We start from the raw sequence: 16,362 nt of genomic DNA on the forward strand, positions 1-16,362 counted from the left end.
TGAATTCCTTTTCCTGTCTGGCCAGTTGGAATCTCAATTCCTGGTTGGACATCGTGGCGAGCTCAGCAGCACTGGCAGCGATGCAGAGCTCTCCAGCAGAGGAGTCCATGCAATCTCAGAGTAGAAAGAGGGCCCCAGCATGGACTGACCAGGAAGTCTTGGATCTGATCGCTGTGTGGGGCGATGAGTCTGTGCTTTCGGAGCTGCGCTCCAAAAAACGGAATGCAAAGACCTACGAGAAGGTCTCCAAAGCCATGGCACTCAGAGGATACAGCCGGGATGCAACACAGTGCCGCGTGAAAATCAAGGACCTGAGACAAGGCTACCAAAAAATCAAAGCGGCAAACGGACGCTCCGGAGCCCAGCCCCAGACATGCCGCTTCTACGAGGCACTGCATGCCATTCTCGGTGGGTCTGCCACCACTGCCCCACCAGTGACCGTGGACTCTGAGGATGGGATAGTGTCGACGGGCAGTTCCTCGGCGATGTTCGCCGATGGGGAAGATGAGGAAGGGTTTGTGGAGGACGAGGCAGGCGACAGCGGTTACAATACTGCTTTCCCCGACAGCCAGGATCTCTTCATCACCCTCACAGAGATCCCCTACCAACCCTCCCCGGCCGTTAACCCGGACTCCGAATCAGGGGAAGGATCAGTCGGTAAGTGCTATAAACATGTAAACATTTATTTTTTAACAAAACAGGAATAAAAACTATATGAAAAGAAGGTCAATGCATATAGGGATCGAACAGAAATCCTCTTGGGACAGTTCCACGAAGCTCTCGGAGAGGTACTCGAAAAGCCTCCGCAGGAGGTTCCTGGGGAGAGGTGCCTTATTGGGTGCTCCATGGAAGCACACTCTTCCACGCCAGGCCATCCTGAGGTATAGTGGGAGCATTGCCTCGACCAGCATGGCAGCATAGGGCCCTGGTCTGTGCAGGGATTCACGCAGCATGCCCTCTCTGTTTCTCCTGGAGACCCGCCTCAGGGTGATCTCGCTCGGCGACTGCTGCATCTAATTAGGGGAATTACTTTAATGTTACTATTGTGAATGCTTGACTTTTCCTTTGCATAACAATGACCGTCGTTTAACAGCCACGTGTTGGAGGCTGCAGAGGAAAAGCATACAGGGATCTTTCCCGGGGACAGCCGCGAGGGGCTGGAACAGGGTCAGACTTTATGCTTTCCAGATTGCCTGCAGCAGGAGGGCACTGCTATCCATTAACTGTTAAGCAGCCTAAAGTTTACGGCTTACCAGGCCTGGCTGCTACACGGATTCTGCTGTCCTGCCCCGCTTGTCCGATCTCCAGTGCAAGACCCCAGGCAATGAAAGCGAATGCCGAAAATTCGAACTTGTCCTGAGAGCACATGAGATTAGGTGCCCTGTATGGTCTTGTTCACAGAAACTGAGTAGACTGTGTTCAGTGTTCGCAAACATGTATCTTTGCAAGGAAATCACTTCCTTTTTCACATCACACAGCTGCGTCTCTTTCCCGAACTGCCCCGGCATCCCCCTCACAGAGGCTGGCGCAGATTAGGCGGCGAAAGAAAAAGACTCGGGACGAGATGTTTGCTGAACTGATGGCCTGCTCCAGAGCCGAGGCGGCCCAGCAGAGCCAGTGGAGGGAGACCCTCTCTCAGCAGCAGCGCTCACACAGCGAACGGGAGGACAGGTGGCGGCAGGAAAACCAGCAGGTGACTCAAACGCTGCTTGGACTAATGAGGGAGCAAACGGACACACTCCGGCGCCTTGTGGATGTTCTGCAGGACCGCAGGCAGGAGCAGAGAGCCCCCCTGAACTGTATCTGCAACCGCCCTCCCCCGCCACAAAGTCCTGTCCCCACCCTCACCCAAAATCACAAGAAGGAGGGGCGCTAGGGGCCGTGAAAACTGTCACTCCACCCCAGCAGAGCGCTCATGTACCAAACAGCTCTCATTCCCTAAAGTATGAGAATTGCTTGTCTTCCTGGCTCACCCGATCCCAAATCCCAGTTTCATCCCCCAACTGTGTAGTTGAGTATTAAAAATAGTTTGCTGTTCATTACTGTTTCCATCATGTTTCTTTGCAGAAGACTTTGTGTGAAGGGGTGGGAGGGGTTTGTTAATTGCATAGGACAGCCACCATTAACAGGGTACAGACATGGGGGCAGGATCAACAGCAGATCACACACAGAGTGCAGTCACTAGGCACCCGGGTCACTCTGCGAGGTGTCTGCTGCCCCAGGTCAGTCTGGGAGGTGTATGTTGCCCCAGGGTCCGAGCGCCTGGCATCCACAAATGGCAAGGCAGGCTGCCCTTACCATGCCCTTCCACCCTAGCCATGAACCTCTCCGATGCCCTGAGCCCCAGCCAGAGCCATCATCCCCCCACACCTACTCACCCTTCCCACACACCCCTCACCCCTTCCTGCAAACCCACCCCTTCCTGCATACACTCCGGTAACCGTCCTCCCCCCAGAGACCGCTGTAGGAGCAGGAGCCTGTCAGTCCTCGAGTGTAGAAGCGGTCTGTACATCACTGCACACCGTACCCACCACAGTCTGCGTCCCTGTTGGAACCCTTGAACGAGAATTCGTTAGTAAAGAAAACTTTGTTAATTAAAAATGTTCCAATAACTTTATTTTTAAACGTCTGTTGGAAGGGGGGAAACCTGGTGAACGGGGTATGTAACCGCTGAAAAAAGTCCGTAGTAACTGAAACAGGGGCAGGTTCAGCTTCTCTGTAAAGAGACTGGACAGTCATAGGTTACCCTGCTCTCTGAGGAACCTAGCTTTCAAAGCCTCCCAGATGCACAGCGCTTCCCGCTGGGCTCTTCTAATCGCACGGGTGTTTGGCTGAGCGTAATCAGCAGCCAGGCGATTTGCCTCAACCTCTCATCCCACCATAAAGGTCTCCCCCTTGCTCTCACAGAGATTGTGGAGCACACAGCAAGCTGCAATAACAATGGGGATACTGGTTTCGCTGAGATCCGAGCGAGTCAGTAAGCTCCTCCATCTCCCCTTGAGACGTCCGAAAGCACACTCCACCACCATTCTGCACTTGCTCAGCCGGTAGTTGAAGAGCTCCTTGTCACTGTCCAGGGTGCCTGTATAGGGCTTCATGAGCCAGGGCATTAGCGGGTAGGCTGGGTCCCCGAGGATCACTGTAGGCATCTCCACATCCCCAACACTTACTTTGTGGTCCGGGAAGAAACTACCTTCCTGCAGGCGTCTAAACAGACCAGAGTTCTGAACACACGCGCGTCATGAACCTTGCCCGGCCACCCGACGTAGATGTTGGTAAAACATCCCCTATGGTCCACCAGTGCTTGCAGCACCATTGAAAAGTAGCCCTTTCGGTTAATATACTGGCTGGCCTGGTGGGCCGGTCCCAGGATAGGGATGTGAGTGCCATCTATAGCCCCACCGCAGTTTGGGAATCCCATCGCGGCGAAGCCATCTATGACGACCTGGACGTTTCCCAGGGTCACTACCTTTGAGAGCAGTAGGTCAACGATTGCGTGGGCTACTTGCATCACAGCAACCCCCACGGTAGATTTGCCCACGCCAAAGTGGTTCGCTACTGACCGGTAGCTGTCTGGCGTGGCAAGTTTCCAGAGGGCTATGGCCACTCGCTTCTGCACAGTCAGGGCTGCTCGCATCCGGGTGTCCTGGTGCTTCAGGGCAGGGGCCAGCAAGTCACACAGTTCAAGGAAAGTGCCCTTACGCATCCTGAAGTTTCGCAGCCACTGTGATTCATCCCAGACCTGCAGCACTATGCGGTCCCACCAGTCCGTGCTTGTTTCCCAGGCCCAGAATCGCCGTCCCACAGCATGAACGTGACCCATTGCCACCATGATCTCCGCGGCGCGGGATCCCGTGCTTTGTGAGAGGTCTGTGCCACTCTCACACTTCATGTCCTCACCGCGCTGCCGGAGCCTCCTCGCCCGATTTCTCAGCAGCTGACTGTGGAAGAGGTGTTCGATAAGGTGCGAGGAGTTGACAACGGCCATAAGTGCAGCGATGATCGCAGCGGGCTCCATGCTCGCAGTGCTGTGGCGTCCGCGCTGTCACTGACCAGAAAAGTGCGCGAACAGAGTTCCCGCCAGCGCTTTCAGGGAGAGAGGGCGGGAGTGACGGTTGAATGACGACAGTTACCCAAAATCACCCTTGACACATTTTTCCCCCAGCAGGCATTGGGGGCTCTACCCAGTATTCCAATGGGAAGAGGGGACTGCGGGAACTGTGGGATAGCTGCCCAGAATGCACCGCTTCCAATGTCGACGCTTGCCCCGTTAGTGTGGACTCACAAAGTCGAATTAGTGTCCTTAGTGTGGATACACAAATTCGAATTCATCAGGTCGAATCCACAAATTCGACCTACGTTAAATCGAACTACTCTTGTAGTGTAGACATACCCTTAGACGGAAAACCATGCACCCCACACAGAGGTTGGAACCATCCACTCCCAGGTTGTCCTGAGGAGCCATGATTTCTCCAGGAGCTGAGTAAAGGGCACCGGGATCAGTCTGTCAAAGGTAGGGGAAGGTCGTGTGAGGAGAGGGTCTAAGAGAGGAGGAGCGTGGGCTAGGCTCTGTATTTGGGCTTGGCAGGGATCGAGAGAAGGGAGAGGGCTGTTAGGGGGCAATGCAAGGTGGGAGGGGGGTTGGAGATGGGGGCAAGGCCTGAAAAGTTCAGCTGCTTTAGATCAACTGTGCCAGAGAATCACTGGTTGAAGTGACTGAAAGCTCTGAGCTGGGGCTGGCCAAAATCCTCCTCCTCAGATGGGAACATCCCAAAAGTCTGCAGAAGCTCAGCCTCTGAGGTGAACGTTGTGGCCCAAACCTCTCTCTGCTCTATACCTCACAGGATTCCAGCCGGCTGTTCCAATCCAGGAGGAAAACTGCCACCGAAGTCTCCCAGCACCTGGGCAGTGAAGTGCCACTCAACCCCGCTGTGATCAGGGCCGGCTCTAGGTTTTTTGCCGCCCCAAGCAAAAAAAATTTTGGCTGCCCCCCCCGACACGAGCACCCCCCTGCCCACCAGTGCCCCCCCACTCACGCCCCCTGCTGCCCCCGCACTGGGCTCCCCCCCAAATGTGGGATCTGCTACCAGCACACTGCAGCCGAGCCCTGGCCCAGCTGAGACTCCGTCCCCATGCGGGTGGAGCTGCTGGGCGGCGCGGAGCGGGGGTACTTCCAGGTGGCGGCGCGGCTACGGGGTGGCGCAAAGAACACGGCCCCCTCCCTGGGCTTCGCAGCACTACTGGTGGCCAAGGTGGATCAGTTCGCGCTCACTGCCCTCACCCCCGACATGCTGGCGGCCGAGGACCTGGAGAGCCCCCCGGACCTGCTGCTCTTCAGCCTCACGGTGCCCTGGCCCAGCCCCGGCAGGAGGGAAGGCGAGGATCTCCGGCTGGGGGGCTACCTGCTCAGCACCGACAAACCCAGCCAGCCGCTCACCTCCTCACACACTCCAGGAGCCCCTCACCGCCATCGCAGCCCGGGCTCGGCTCCAGGGGACACCGTTTCCCTCCCTCCCCGGCTCCTCACACGCACTGGGTAGGGCCGCCCAGAGGATTCATGGGGCCTGGGGCAAAGCAATTTTGGGGGCCCCTTCCATAAAAAAAAGTTGCAATACTATAGTAACATGTATTTGGAAATGTAAAAAATAACTAGTGAAAATTAATTTGTAATAATTTGAAAATACACCAAATACATTATTTAAAAACATTAAATGCTTTACTGGTCTGTATACAATTGCAATTACATAATGGGCTGTCGCTGGGTGATGGTGATGGTTGGTGCCAATGGGCTGTCACTGCCTGGAGGTGGTGCTGCTGTTGCCCAGGGCTGGGTGGGGAGCTGGGCTCTGAGGGGTGCCCGGCTCACAGGGGCTGGGCTCAGGACTGTGAGGAGATGGGGTCGGAGGTTGTCTGGCTCAGAGGGGCTCGCCTCAGAGCTGGGGGTCTGGGGTGGGGGGCATGGGGTCGGAGGGTGCCCACCTCAGAGCAGCTGGGCTCAGAGCTGGGGGTCAGGGCTGTGGGGGGAATGAGGTCAGGGGGGTGTCCGGATCAGAGGGGCTGGGCTAGGAGCTGGGGGTCAGGGCTGGGTGGGGAGGATGGGATTGGGGGGGTGCCCACCTCAGAGGGGCTGGGTTCGGAGCTGGAGGTCAGGGCTGTCGGGGGAATGAGGTGAGAGGGGTGTCCGGATCAGAGGGGCTGGGCTCGGAGCTGGGGGTCAGGGCTGTGGGGGGAATGGGGTCAGGGGAGTGTCTGGATCAGAGGGGCTGGGCTCGGAGCTGGGGGTCAGGGCTGTGAGGGGGATGGGACCGGGGGGTGCCCAGGTCCGAGGGGCTGGGCTTGGAGCTGGGGGTCAGGGCTGGGCCTGGGGGGTAATGGGGTCAGGGGGTGTCCGGATCAGAGGGGCTGGGCTCAGAGCTGGGGATCAGGGCTGTGGGGGGAATGGGGTCAGGGGGGTGTCCAGATCAGAGGGGCTGGGCTCGGAGCTGGAGGTCAGGGCTGTGGGGGGAATGTGGTCAGGGGGGTGTCCGGATCAGAGGGGCTGGGTTCAGAGCTGGGGATCAGGGCTGTGGGGGGAATGGGGTCAGGGGGGTGCCCAGGTCTGAGGGGCTGGGCTTGGAGCTGGGGGTCAGGGCTGGGTGGGGAGGATGGGTTTGGGGGGGTGCCCACCTCAGAGGGGCTGGACTTGGAGCTGGGGGTCAGGGCTGGGCCTGGGGGGTAATGGGGTTGGGGGGTGCCTGACAACCACCTGAGACCCCCCAATCCAGCCCCCCGTCCCTGGCCCCTGACCGCCGCCCCCCAGAACCTGTGCCCCCTCCCTGCCCCCTGAGTGTCCCCGGGACTCCCAGCCCCTTAGCCAACCCTCTGGCCCCGGCTGCTTACCCCGGCTCACCGTGCGCCCGGGTCCTAAACAGCGCTGCAGCCACATGGCTCCGCAGGGGGCTGAGCTCTTCCCCGCTCAGAGCCGCGTGGGGAGGGGAGGAGCCGCTCGGCCCGGAGCTCGCAGCCCCGCCCCCTCAACACGCGGCTCTGAGCGGGGCGGAGCTCAGCTCTTCCACCCCCTCTCCCAGCCAAGCGGCTGCAGCGCTGTTTAAAGGACCAGCGCGTGAACAAGCGGAGGAGGAGCGGCCCGTCCCCTGCAGCCAGGCGGGGCCGCGCTACCGGTAAGGGGCCAGTCCTCTCCCCCAAGCGGAGCCGGTAGCGCGGCCCTGCCCCGGCTGCAGGGGACGGGCTGCTCCTCGGCTTGCAGCGGCAGGATGAGCTGGGACCCCAGCTTTTTGCCGCCCCCTATATTTTGCCGCCCTAGGCACCAGCTTGTTTTGCTGGTGCCTAGAGCCGCCCCTGGCTGTGATGCACAGACCTTGCCCTGGCTGTCTGCACAGGGCTGAATTTCACCCCTTCCGAGTGTAAGGAAATAATTGGCTGAAGGCCTTTTTCTTTCTGGACGTCTGTCTAGTGGGAAAGAACCATGGGGATTTTTAACCTGTTTCGCTCCCATGCCTGGTGCTTTAATGATGCAGAGAAGGGCTGATGCATTGGTTGATTTCCCCACCTTTTAATCTACTCTCTTCTTCTCTTTTAACAGGTATTCTAAGGCCCCCCCGCCCCCGTGCATCCTATGGGCATTCTTGGGGGCACAGATTACATCAGACCTGCACCTGAATAAATAATAGGGACTGAAATATGCAGACACTAAAATTCTGCAGCCAAATTCTCAGGAACCTTCCTCTTCAATATAGGATCAGGATTTTGTTTTGAATTGTTTTATTTTTTTTAAAAGTGCTGAGCAGATGCTACACTGTAAGAAATGGAAACAGAAGCAAAAACTGAAAGACTGTTACTAAAACCAATGAACAGCTGCAGAGAGTGGAGACCCGGCAAAGCAGACAAATGAATACTGTGAGTAAATATCCTGAAAGCAAATGGGGAAGAAAACCTCCTCTGGGTAATTGTGGCTCTTGGGACCAAAATCAGGTTCCTGGTACATAGCCTGGCTGAGATCATCCCTTTTCCCTGGATCCCAGACCTGGGATTCAAATGCCATTCTCTGTGTGGTGTCCTTATTTTATTCCTAGGAAAGGGATGCCCAAAGGAGGTGTAAGGATCCGGGACTCTAGTGTCTGCCAGAAGCTTCAGCCACTTTCACAGGTAGAAGTCACTGGCTTTCCTACAATGCCACTAGTGCTCTTCCTGGTCTACAGATCTGCTCCCTCCAGCAGGACAGAGACACCCCTTAACTCCCCGAGTCCTGATTTCCTGCCATTCAAGGGGCTGAGGGTTTGCATTGCCTCCACCCCAACCATCCGAGACTTTTCCTATGGGAATCTCCCTAGAGCAGGGAAGAAATCTGTTCTTCCATTAGAACCAGTCTGCTCAGTAAATCCACCCACATTGACCTCATCTCAGCTGCTTTGTTTATCCAAGATTAGTGGTATCTTTGGAAAACCCTTAGCGTGTCGGGGTGTGAGGTAGAGCAGGGGATGCAGGAGCTCCAGCAGATTCCCCTGAAGAACACCACCCTGTCTTTCTCTGCTCAGGTTAGAGCTCGCCGTCCATTGCGGAGGTGAAGACCGGATGGGAGCTGCTGGATTGACCTTGATGTGCCATGTCCTTGTGTGGATGAAGGACCTATATCTCAGGGGTGGCCAGCAGCAGATGTAACACGTGTGTCCAGGAATGGGCTAAATAACCTACATTGAGAGGTAAGTAAAATCATGGCCACATGTAGACATCACAGGAATTGGTGGGGATTGACCCAGGGTCCTTCAGCACAAGCCCCTCTCATTCACTGTCAACAAATCCAGCTCCACCCACTAGACCAAACCGCATTCCAGAGCCCCAGATCCCAGGCGCCCTGATTCTCAGACCCAGGCCTCACATCACAAGGCCAAACCTCCTCCCGTTATGGGCGCTGAAGAAGGGAGGATTGGCAAAACCCCCCTCTACATTCCCCCTGTCAGAGACTGCGGCCACGGGTGACAAGTGAATGAGCTGAGATCTCCCCTGTGGGAATCCGAGGGGCTGCACATTTGGGGTTTCACAGGGACGGCCTGTGGCAGCCATTGACAGAGTGTTCCTGGGAGGAGATTTTCCGTCTCTCACAAAGGGTTTCTGTTCCCCCAGATCTCAGCCGCTCAGCAGAATGCGGGAGAGCCGAGTGCTGATGGGCTAGAGGGTCCCAGGAGTCGCTGTGCAGCAGTGGCAGGGTCTGCAGTCATCATGGGCCATACCCTGCGCTCCAGACAACCCAGGCTGGTTCCCTGGATTGCAAAGGGGACTCTGGCTTGGGGAATCGGTGCTGGTGCCTGTGTCCACAGCTGGGATGTTTTCCTGAGGCTACTCCATGGTCCAAGAAGCGCCATACAAGCAAGAGGAGAATGGACATTAGAGAGCGAGGCCGGGACCTCTGCGGGGCTGCTGCAGTCAAACATCCACAGCCAGAAGAGAGACGATGGGAAACGCACTTCGATGGCTGGCCACAGCCGCAGCAGCTGTCTCAGAAAGCTCTGCTCATGCTCCTGCCAGCAGAGGCAGGATGAAGAGCCACACAGGGAGAGCCTGGGTTGCAATTAGCAAGTTGCAGTTTTTTCAGTGGATTATGCTGCCCTGACCATCTATTTCCTGCAATGTGCACATCCAGCCTCCCTGGCTGACCTCAATGGGAGTTAGGTTCTCCGTGCCCACAGGACAGGGCTGGCCTTACCATGAGGCGAACTGAGGCGGCTGCCACAGGTGCCAAACTGTGGCAGGGCACCACTAGGACCCAGAGCGTAGAAAATTGTGTCTGGTGCTGGTGCATATGTTTTCTCTCTGCTGTAGATGCACAGAGCTGGTGGAGTGCTGTGCTGGAGGAAGGGGGCACAAGAGACATAACAGGCAGACAGGAGAAAAGGGGAGAGGGAATAACAGAAAGCAACAGGAGCTGCAGCAAGAGAGAGGAGGAGGAGCCTCTTATGTACCTCTCGAGCACCCCCAGGAGTCTGGACAGATTAACACCAGCTTCTCAGGGAGCTTCCTATTTCCTGCTGCTTCCCTGAACCCGCTTGAGGAGAACAGGCAGTCAGTCAACTGAAGTAGTAGGAGCCAGTTAGGCCCTTAAGATGCTGATATCTTCCCTCATTCAGACCCTGCTACCAGCCTGCTTATTTGTCCCCTGCCACTCTAGCTGGCACAGAACAGAAGTCATGAGTGAAAGAAGAAAACGCCCCTCTGAGGCAGCATTCAGAAAAGGAAAGAAAGCAAAGGAAGCTTTTCTGTCTAAGAAGGAAGGAGCTCTCCTGAGATACAAATGTTCACGTTGAGCCTTCTGGCCCCAGCGAGGATGTGAGTGGTGAGGAGATGCCTGATCTTCCAGGTAGTCAGAGTGCAGGAGACCTGGCAGCTACTGCAGCATCCATATCTCCATCTCAAATGGATGTAACCATGCACATTCCTGAAGAAAAGTGTAGATCAGAGAAGAGTGTGGTGGAGGCACAAGATACAGCTGCTGCTGAGTTTAGTTCCTTAAATCTAGATGATCCAGGACTGTGGACCCACTTGAGCAGTAGCCTGAGGGACTTCCTTGCACTGCCTGGGCCACAGCAAGTGAAAAACTTCATGTTCCCCAAAGACAATGAAAATAGAAGTTTCCATCCAACACATTCCTGGTGTGAAATCCCCAATGGTGACAAAGCAGAGAGGCCATGGCTTATGTACTGTGATAGACCCAGGGCAGTTGGGTACAGCAGAATAGCAGAAGGCAGATATACTGGCCACTGGATTAACAGTTTTCTGTTCCCTGACTGACCAGAGCAGGGGCTGCTCCAGGCTAATGAGAACACCTGTCTCTAATTAACCTGTAACGAGTCAGGTGAGGCCATTAAGCTAATGTGACCACCTGACTCTAATTAAGGCCCTGCTGATACTATAAAAAGGGCTCACTCCAGTCAGGCAGAGGAGAGCCAGGGAGCCAGAGGAGAGGAAGTGCAGCTGAAGGGCTTGTTACTGAAGACACCCTCAAACCATCGTTAAAGGAGCCCTAAGGTAAGGGTGAAGAAGGGAGAAGCAGGAGAGCTCTGGGGAAGTGGCCCAGGGAAATGTAGCAACTGTGGCAGTGAAAGGTTGGCTGCCAACAATTGCTACCATTAGGGTCCCTGGGCAGGAACCCAGAGTAGAGGGCGGGCCCGGGTTCCCCCCAACCCACCACTACAGGAACAGCTCCTGGAAGGGGAAGTCAGGTCCCTGTCAGGACCGGAGGCTGAACAGAGACTGTGGGAGTTCTCTCACCAACCTCCTTGCAGCCTATGATGAAAAGGGCTCAGTAGACTTGTTGCCTGATTTGGGGAGGGTTAGTAGGGACAGTGGAATTTATCCACTTAATTTAGTTGTATGTAATAATTAATTTTCTAATTAATTATTAATGTTAGTAATAATTGATAGATATTAATAATATGGGTATGGCTCGCCAATATGTGTGATCAGAAGATAAAAGTTCGTCTTGAATCAGGCTTCACAGAATTTATACAAGGAGATTGGGTTATGTGACAGAAAAACTATACTGAGACAGAATTAGTCAAACAAGACCTTTTATTTAAAATCAATGAAACAAGAAGTAAATGTAAAATGTTAAAAGCAGTATGAGATTACAAAGTTACAAAATATCACAGTTCTTTAAGAGATATGAGATGATATTACACAGTTCTAATGCACTTTGCAGCAAATAGTACTAGAGTGAATTTCACACCTCTGCTAGAGGAAGTATAGTTATAAAGAAACTGGTTATGAGTTAAACCCTTCTTAGCATAGATGCCTTAGAGGTGAAGTAGAAATTAAGAATTATTTCATACTTACAGCTGTGAAAGGATAGAACACTACGACTTATCATTAGTTGACAGCTTTCGTAGGTGTAGGCAGGGTGAGGCGATGAGAATAGAAGGATGGGTGTATCGCCTGCCCTACTGGTGGATTATCACACCTTTTATAGGGAGAAATCCTTCCTATGCCCAAATTTGTCTTTCCCCCATGGAAAGGTGAGGGTACCTGTTTTCATTGGCTGACCTTTTGTGTGCGTACTAATGACAACTATCTACGTATCTTGTGGTAGACTTGTTGTATTTTGTGGGCAGAAATACCCTACTTTTGCACCTAACTAGGTGAAAGGTTAGCAGATATTCAGAAAGTCCCTAGACAATTTGCGTAGGTTTGTTTCCTATTATCACTTTTCTGAGTAAGGGTCTTAAAGGTTGCTTTCAGCATCACAGAGGAAATAGGCCAGGATGTCTGGTTTAGAAGCTTCTAGGTATCTTGCGTTTACAGCTATTGCAAATTCTATTAATCTATGCAGCCTACACACTTTTATCAAAAAGACATTTTATACAGACCAACAGATTAATCCTCAGGGCTACAGACTGTAACTCTGGCCCTAGAGAGAGAAGGGCTACGTGGAGGGTCACAGTGAGCCACTGAGGCTGGCATAAACCGCCTAGAAGCGCAGGACCCACGGGAGCAAGGTCAGAGCTCTGCCACAGTACTCAAAACCCCAGAATGCTGCATACTGTTTTTGTTGCAAACTCATCCAGTCTAATGTTCCAGCCACACTTAGTTCTACAGGAACAAAGGACTGGACAAATCTGGCTAGAAATGTGGCATGCCACGAGAAGGCAGCAAATCAGCAGAGAGCATTCCAGAGGTGGAAAGAGCTTGAGATGAGCCTAAGGTTAAAGGCCACCAGAGATGATGAGCATCAAGAGAAGATTGCATCAGAGTTCTGAAAAGGCTCTTTGCCATTGTGAGGGGGCTTGCTACCCAAAACCTAGCACTGCACGGCACTTCAGATCAGCTGCATGTGCCAAACAATGGAAACTTCTGCATAGAACCTCCTCACCACACAATTTCCCCAACCCACCACCCTTTCTTTAATCATAATAATAATTCATAATAAACAAATTACTATTCATCAAAAGAAAGAAAGAACGTCCTAGTTCTTACATCTCCTGCTTTCTTTGTATGTGTCAGTCTTCCTTAGATCATAGGGGCTTTGTATCAGGGAGTGTCCTTACTTTCTCTGTCTTGTAAAGCGCACACTAGTGAAACTGACCCGATAAATAATGGAGACATCACACACACACAAATAACCAAACCTTTGTTATGGAGACTGTTCTCCTCAGTAAAGCAAGCTATAAACATTAGGAAATGCACAGAGGACTAAAAGGCTGCAAAGTGAAGCACTCTCAAGTTAGGAAATACCAGAATAAGCATTGCCTGTGCAACGTTAACTCTGCAAGAAATGAGGCAGGGATCCTAAAGGCAAAAGACTACTTCAATACACAGCCCCAGAGCATAAACCCCTGTGCGCTGAATAAGGCAGGGGTCCTGTGGGAAAAAAATACTATGGGATCATGTCATTAAAGTCTGCATCATCCTGCAAATGCACAAGAGGACTGAATTGAGGGTGCCAGGGCAACACTTCTTTGGACATTTGCTAACCTGAGAATGCTTCACTTTGTAACCTTTTCATCCTGTTTAAAAGCCTTGACTTTTTATTTCCTAATGATTTTATTGATGAAAGCAAACGTGAGTAACATTAAATGAAGGGGTTTTGTTTGTTAATTTCCTTTGGGTTTTTTTAATAGAAAGAAAATCTTTTATCTCTGTGCTGTGTAAGGGGGTGACGCCCCCGCTCCAGCCTGGAAGGGGTTGGAAAAGCCCTGCAGAGGGCTGCGCTGGGCAAAGTAAAACCCTGGCTGACTGGGGGAAGTAGCTGCAGCTGGGGCCATGCCTCAAACTGAGCGACAGAGCCTTATAAGAAGGCCAGGGAAGCCGGAAGGATCAGTCTCTCTCTGTCGGTCGAGGGAGAAGGGCCTGGCTGCAGGGAGCTAGAGACAGGGTACCTGAGTGGAGCAGGGCTGGAGACAGGCAGAGGAGCTGGGGAGCTCCAGCCTGGAAAGCCCCAGGCTGTGGCCTAGCAGAAGGCCAAGAGGTCCTGGGAGTTGCAGAGGGCAGCCCAGGGGTAGGCCAAGGCAGCAGGTCCAGACCCTCCTTGCCGGTGATGAGTGGCTTATCCTGCAGCCTGTCCCAGGGCGCAGGGCTTGACGATGACTGGCAGTAGCCTGATACTGATGTGAGGTGGGAATAGTGGGTTGGAGGTTCCCCAAGGAGGGGAGATCCTGAGACTGAGGGGTTACTGCCAGGGGGCAGCACCCCAGCTAAAGGGGCACCGGGTCCAGGGAGGGGCACGGGGGCCAGAGGACAGGTGGATCACTGGCCTGCAGAGGGCGCTCCAGAGCTGGAATGAGCTAATTCCCAGAAGTCACCAGCAGGAGGTGCCGTGGAGGTGAGTCCGCACCTCTACAAGCTGTTTAAACAACGAAGCTCTTACTCATGCGTTGGTTCAATCTATATTTTATTGCCATTGTTAGCTTGGTGAAAATCCCTGTTTCACCACTCAGTGCTGTGCTGATCAGAGTATTGAAAGTCATTAAATTAAACTGCATTAAAACAATACTCATTTCATGCAACTTCAGGGTCAGTGAAAGTTCTCAGCTGTAACCCTGAATGTGCAAGAAGCAGAGAAACAATATCCAAGAAAAAGAGCTGGAATTTTGCATCTTGTTTTCACCTAGGCCTTACTGAAGACAGTAGCAAACACCTGCCCTTTGCGAAGGAACACAGCACCGTACCGCAGCACAAACCCCACTGAGCACAGCAGGGGCTGTCCCGGTTTTCCAGCTCTGGTTCTGTTTCATTACAAACTTCCTGTCTGTGATGATGATCTAGTTACAAGGAGGCAACCAGCTGTCAAAGGTAGCTGTTGCCATGGCAGCCAGGGTGCTAGTCATTCTCCCCAAGTATGAAAATGAAGCGGAGGGAGGGAGTGCTGAGTGGTGGGTTCTCTCTGATGTCACAAGGCTACTGCTCAGGCAGCACCAGTGGGCAGCAAATGTGTGGCGTGTATGTGTGTTTGTGGGGGGAGGCTTTTCCAGTGCTCCCGTTTCCCCAAATTTCCTAAAGAAGCCAACAACATAACTACCCAGAATACACATTAATGATGATTCCATCCACATGATAATTAGTTGCTGAAATTTGATTCAAATCCTGCATGGCATGTTTAGAAACAAGGGTTCCAAAAAAGGAGAGACCTCGTTAAACAGAAAATGTTGATGCTCTGGTGCATTTGTGGTTGTATTAAAATTGAATACTGTAACTTTAAATGTTGGGCAGGGTTCCCGGGTGTGCTTGCATGCTGGGGAGCTCGGTAGGGCAGCACACAATCGGGGCGTAGCAGCAGCCAGTCAGCAGGTCCCCAGTGAGTTGTGCCTCTCTGTTATAGGCAGTAGCCTACGTTCTCTCCTTCTGATTTTTGGGTTCTTACGTGGTGTTGTTCTGGCTCCTAAGAAACAAATTAGCGAGACTTTGCGAACGTCCAGCAAGAGTATTTTATATTTTCTCTAACTTCTCTGCTTGTGTGGCACAAACCATGAAAGGCACAATCTCATCCAAAATAAAAGAAACTTCTCAAGCTAAATGTCCTTTTGAAACAAAAAAATGGAACCATTTCATTCTGGTCAGGTTGATCTTAGTGAAGCACTTCACTTTTCCTTCCCCTTTCACAGGGAGGAGCCTAAATTAGGTTTCCCTAAATCCATGATTGGAATAGTGACGCAAAGCCTCACTAGAAGCCAAGCAGCTCGGAAAGAATGGGATGATCACAGGACAGTAGAACCCTGTTTATCTGACCCTCCAATATCCGGTTCTCGGTATTAACCCAACAACCAGCGCACACAGGTCCAGAAGTGGGCAATCTCTCCTATGGTCCCTAGATGGCGCTGCAGCCTGGCACGTTCCCATTCATCCGATTATCCGACGTTTTGGTTAACCAATCCGGCCCTGGTCCCAATTCGATGGGATAAAGGGGGTTCCGCTCTCCTTGTGAGCGATCGTTTGATGCAGGGGATCTGCGGCTGGTGTTATTCCTTGTGGAAAAGTACCACTTGCAAAACTGATGGGAGGGGCCTTCTGAGGTGGTAGGTAGGGAGGGGTCACGCTGTTACCTGCAATGTACACAGGCCCCGCAGCAGGGACGCACCTCGGACTGTGCATATAAACAGCTCAAAAGTGCATCACAACAGTGAAGCCGTTGTCAAGATGCTATTCTGTGCAGAGGATTGTAAGACAGCCCCTGTTCCTGATCTGAGGCCTGAATGCCATAGGGATATCCCACTCGAGAGCATTGAGGTGTGTGAAGAGGTCACACTAAGTGAAAAGACAGTGGTCATGGCTTTGGTGCAGCTTCACTGGCAGGTATTATCAAGCAGATGAGGCCTGACTAACAAAAGTTGCTGAAGATGATGTCAAGGTTAGACTCAGGACTCTCAGTTTGTCAGACCA

At 52.9% G+C, this 16,362-nt stretch overlaps 1 long non-coding RNA gene across 1 annotated transcript; it reads left to right on the forward strand.

Moving 5' to 3' along the window:
• The first annotated feature begins 8,017 nt into the window (after positions 1-8,017).
• On the forward strand, positions 8,018-9,680 carry LOC123345141. The gene is made up of 3 exons (XR_006572728.1): positions 8,018-8,145; positions 8,535-8,699; positions 9,121-9,680. It is a non-coding gene; the product is annotated as an uncharacterized LOC123345141 (long non-coding RNA).
• Positions 9,681-16,362: the final 6,682 nt, after the last annotated feature.

Source organism: Mauremys mutica, chromosome 12 (genome assembly GCF_020497125.1).
Source record: "Mauremys mutica isolate MM-2020 ecotype Southern chromosome 12, ASM2049712v1, whole genome shotgun sequence".
Lineage (NCBI taxonomy): Eukaryota > Metazoa > Chordata > Testudines > Geoemydidae > Mauremys > Mauremys mutica.